We start from the raw sequence: 5,394 nt of genomic DNA, 5'->3' as shown, positions 1-5,394 counted from the left end.
ACGCTGTTTTGCCAGATATCTGCTCCCTAATTTTCTTTAGGTAATTGCTTAAACTTCTCTTATTCACTGATATCTTCCTTGAACTTGGTTTCAATTAAATAGTTATTATCTTCCCTTCCCTGTATTCCCAGCACTCTATCCTCCTTACCCTACTTTATTTTACTCTATAATACTTATCATTATCAGTCATCCCATACATTTATTAGTTTACTGTCTTTCCCACAGAATGTAAGCGCCATGAGAGCAGGACTTTGCCAGTTTTGTTCACTGCTATAATCCCAGAGCATAAAGCACTGTCTGTCTCATATTAGGAGCTCAGTATTTATCTGTTGAATGAATGATGAACGAAGGAAGGAATGAACAAAAAAAAAAACTATAAAGAACCAAAAGGGCAGTGTCAAAATCTGTTTTTACTCTCCAAAAAGCATTTCACCCCAGAACAATGCAGATCTCCACATAATTTTCTATGAAAACCAACCAAAGGATATACATCATAAGAGGATATGCAACACAGCACCTATGGATTTATCAAATTCAGCACAACGTTGAGAAAGAGAGAGCATGCATTCACTGCCTGACAGTTATCTGCAGCCAAGAATCCAAACGCACTGAACTGAGCTACAGCAGTAGAAGACTAAAGGTGACTTATAGAAAAGTCAGATAAATCTAACCCTTTAGTAGACTGACAGGCAGTATGAATTCTAGCATTAAAAAAAAAACCTTCCATTTAAAACTCAAAAACAAGAATGGTGGCTTCTGAAATGTATGTCACACCAAACATGAGCAAGACACTGACACTAACTGGTATTGCTACTGTATGAGCATTCAGAGTCAAAATATTTTCCAGTCCATTCACCCATTTGAAATTATATTGCCCCAAGAAATGGATATTATAATACATACTGATTTCAGAGGTTAAGTAAATACCATAATGTTAGCCAGTTTGTAGAGAAGCATGGTCTCAAACTCAGATCTGATTCCAAATACAGTGATGGCATTCTAATCTTGCAGGTAATCTTTCGGACTTCGACAAGAGTAACAGGCTCTAGAACAGGTGAAATTCACCTAAACCACACAGTTAAACTTTACATATCCTGATAATTAACACCATCCATAATCTTCAAACACTTAGAAAAAAAGAACTTTTTCCTTTTTCCTATCCCCATTTTACATACTTCAGTCTTCCACTAAAACTGATTTCCCATCTCTCCCTCAAGGAAATAAATGGTATAGGAACAGGAACATATTGTTTGACCAGACTCCATCCAATTCTCTAGGAACTGCACTCTTTCTAGAACCCAAAGCTTCCTGACAATTACATTGTATTATGCATCAAAGTAGATTTCTCTGACTTAAGAATGACATTAACTTGGGCAGCCATAATACCTAGAACTCAATTCTCCGATGACTCCTCTAGTATTCTGCCTCATTGAAGATGCCTGGGACCCAACATCACCAATAACTAACTGCCTGTTTCTGTTGCCTTTTTTGCCAAAATGGGAAGGTCAGAATTCCTGCTCCTATTGCAGCTCAATGTAGAAAAGAGGAGAAGAGGATCCCCCTCGGTTTTATAAGGTAGCTCTGCAGATGTGTTCACATCACAATATTGTAAGTGGTGAGTCAAGACTATAGCACTGATGGTAATGCCATCAGGAAACACACCACTTAACCCAATGACAGTCCTACTTTATTAGAGATATGCAAGGAGAAGAAAGAAGAAAAAGGAGGAAGGTCATATTCATCTGATCATGAAGATCAACAAATCAACCCTGACAGATCAGTGGAGTGACAAATTTCACCATCAAATCAACCCTCATACCCAGTAAAGGTATATAACACCTTTTAGTGGATTCTCTTAGGCCTCTAGACACCACTTTTTTTCTAAGGGAAACTAAGGTCTGCCTTTCAAAAACAAAAAAAACATCTGATCATGAAGATCAACAAATCAACCCTGACAGATCAGTGGAGTGACAAATTTCACCACCAAATCAACCCTCATACCCAGTAAAGGTATATAACACCTTTTAGTGGATTCTCTTAGGCCTCTAGACACCACTTTTTTTTTAAGGGAAACTAAGGTCTGCCTTTCAAAAACAAAAAAACAGACTACAAAACATAAACAGAACAAATATAAAACTACTAATGTTCTTTTAAAGAAACACCATCATTTTAACCGTTTCCTAGCTAAAACTGGTTACCAGACGCTTAGTTCGAGATTTTTTTTTTTTTTTTTTGCCATGCAGTTTAGCTTTATATTCACCTCTTCTCAAAGCAACCTATCATGCATTATTCTCTCGCATCACCCATCATGAAGATTTTAGGAACAAAAACAAAGAAAAAATAATGTCAAAAGGAAGACAAAAGATTTAAATACAATAAACCAAAATAAACATTGCATGATCAACAAATTATCCTGTTTCTTCAATTCTAAAATGCACATTTTTAATCTTTCTGAAATCAAGATTTTTTAAATCCCTGTCTGAAGAATTCTAGCCACCAGGCAGAGTGGCACATGTTAACCATTTTACTGTGAATTAATTGAATTATCTACATTAGCAGGAACACTCTCAACTGAAATTTAACTTAAATTTGAAATCTCTAATCACTGTGTGAAATAGCTTCAAGAAGATATTACAACTCCATAAAAATGAAAATTAACTGTATATAGACAAGATGGCTTGTCACATGTCAAGCAATGTAATTAAAGCATTAAAAACTGCCCAATCTCTCAGAACAGATCAGAAAATTATCACATCCAGGAAACGTTGGTTTGAGCATTTTACATATCCAGGACTTTCATCACTCTGGCACCTAAAAGCTTCTGACTAGCATCCAAAAGAAGCTGCTTAACTTCTTAAGAATATTTAACTCAAGGGAAAAAGCACAATTACAAATATAATAGGAAGTTCAGTTAAAACCAAGAAAGTCTTCTGTATGTTTCATATCATTCTCTATTCGAAAGGTGATGAAGAGGTAAAATCATTATTAATTATAAAAATGGGCATGCTACCATGATGCTTTGCCAAAACACCAATGGCAAAAAGTAATTCAGAAAAATCTTTACATTCTAAATGTGAAAAAAGGCTTAGTTAGACTCAATCTTTAATTTTATACTAAAGAAAATAAGTGGTACATAACTAAAGATATAAAGTTTAACAATTTTCTGTACATTTAACTTATTATTTCTTTTCCCCATCCAAAAAGAGCTATTATTAAATAAGTGATAAATCACAATCATTTGGCATATTTGAACACTATATACATGATGTTTGGACCCAGAATACAATATTTCTCAAAATGAATGATAGCTCTGAAAATGCAATTCCTAGTCAACCAACATTTTACCACAAAACAAAATATTCAATCCTTGCTCCTATTCCATTTAAGTCAACAATTTGCAAATGCACACACACACACCAAAAAGAGTTTATCAAATCAGAGATCAGTAAAGACTGAAAGTGCTAATGAACAGTGAACTAAATAGTGACCAAATGAGGATTTAACAAGCTTTCCAGCTAAAATAAAGGACCAAAACAAAACAAATTTAATAAATATAAAGTCTTGTGATGAGGTTAAAGAAATAAATTCAAGAAGGGATAGAACAGAAAGAGAGCAGATCACCTGAGGAAAAAAATTAACACATTCTTGCACAGGTTAACTGCGTGCGGCTTTAGAGTAAGAAATATAATCTCCTTGTTGTCTTTGCTTATGAGGCTACTATAGCTCCAGCACTAAGGTTAGTTCTGGGCACCATACTCAAAGGGAAGAATTAACTAACTAGAGTTCTACTAAAAGAAAATGATTAAGATTATCATTTATTTATTTAACACACATATATAGTATTTACTATGTTTCAGGAACCATTCTAAACACTTTATAACCCATGTCATACAAAGAATGGATAAAGTTAGGAATGTGTAGGGGCCGGCCCGGTGGCGCACTGGATAAGTGCACCGCTTGGGAAGCGCGGCGGCGCTCCCGCCCGAGGGTTCGGATCCCACATACAGACCGGTTCCCGCTCACTGGCTGAGCGAGGTGCGGGAGCAACACCGAGGGTTGCAATCCCGTTGCCGGTCCCTGGTCCAGTACGGGGGCAACACTGAGGGTTGCGATCTGTTGCCGGACACGGAAAAAGACAAAAAAAAAAAAAAGTTAGGAATGTGTAACCTGAAGATAAGGGGAAGATAATAGCTCTTGTCAAATATCTAAAGGGCTATCATGTGGACAAGGTTAGCCCATTTATCTGTGACATTACATAAAAAAGAATTAACAAACAAGAGTAAGAGATCTGGACTCTACAGATAAACTCTGAGAGCTGTCCAATGGCAGAATCTGTCTACAAGGCTACTGTAAGGACTAAATCAAAAACTATACATTAAACAACTTTGCCTGCTATAAATTACAACATACACATTATTAGAATTGACTTCCTTTGCAATATAGGGAGTCCCAATTAATAGAAACATTTACAAAGAGATTAATTATGGGTTTTGGAGTCCTAGCTATTAGTTCAACTTCTAGCTTTGCAACTTGTACCATGTATGTAACTTAAGCAAACTTTCCTTGTCTCACTAGGCTTCACTTTTCTCACTTTTAAAATGAGAATAAAACTATCTGTTTTGCAGGGCTGTTGTGAGGATTAAATGTGATAATGTATGTAAACCGCACAGTGGTGAAACTCAATAAATTATAACTATAATAATGATCATCATCACCATCGTGTTGTGGAAGGAATCCCTACAGTGAATATAAAACTATGTAATACGAGCTATAACTATATGGCTCTGCTATTCACCTGTATGAGTGTATGATTCTGCTGTGCATCTACAATGCTCTAACAACCCAAATACAATATACAGTTTGTTTTTGTTCATTTAAAAAGCATTTATCTTTTATAATTTGAAAAGGAAATATCCTAAAAATCCAAATAAAGCATCCAGGTTAGTAAAATATCAACAGTAAAATTAATACTGTAATGAGGAAATTACAAAGCTACAAGGAAAAAAGGAACTACATTTATTATGTAGACTAAAATTGAAAAACTTCCTAATAACTGATTAATAAACTGATTCCACAACCCATCTCACCTAACAACTGTTTCCCAAAGAGTTAGAATATAACTACCATCAATAAACAACATTATGCTTGTTACAACAATAAAATGATGAAGTAAATTACATGTCAGAATGAAAAAGTGGGTGCAGCTTTAATGTACTTTTGGGGGGATTTGAATTATGATAAATAAGTGGTGATATTATTACAATTACAGTACTGTAAATTCAGAAAACACGTGCAGTTGTTAGAGAATTATACAACCAACAGAAACCTTACTCACTTTTTTTTTTTTTTTTTTTGTCTTTTTGTCTTTTTCCGTGTCCGGCAACGGATCGCAAC

At 35.2% G+C, this 5,394-nt stretch overlaps 1 protein-coding gene across 1 annotated transcript in view; it reads right to left on the bottom strand.

Annotated features, from left to right (window-relative positions):
• ANKRD13C (ankyrin repeat domain 13C) overlaps nucleotides 1–5,394 on the bottom strand; it is a gene marked incomplete at its 3' end in the record, with an annotated part of 24,346 nt that overhangs the window by 16,271 nt on the left and 2,681 nt on the right. The window lies entirely within an intron of this gene.

The sequence above is a fragment of the Galeopterus variegatus genome, unplaced genomic scaffold, assembly GCF_000696425.1.
Source record: "Galeopterus variegatus unplaced genomic scaffold, G_variegatus-3.0.2 Scaffold5636, whole genome shotgun sequence".
Lineage (NCBI taxonomy): Eukaryota > Metazoa > Chordata > Mammalia > Dermoptera > Cynocephalidae > Galeopterus > Galeopterus variegatus.
Note: the sequence above shows the minus strand (reverse complement) of the source record. Positions and strands in the feature narration are given on the sequence as shown.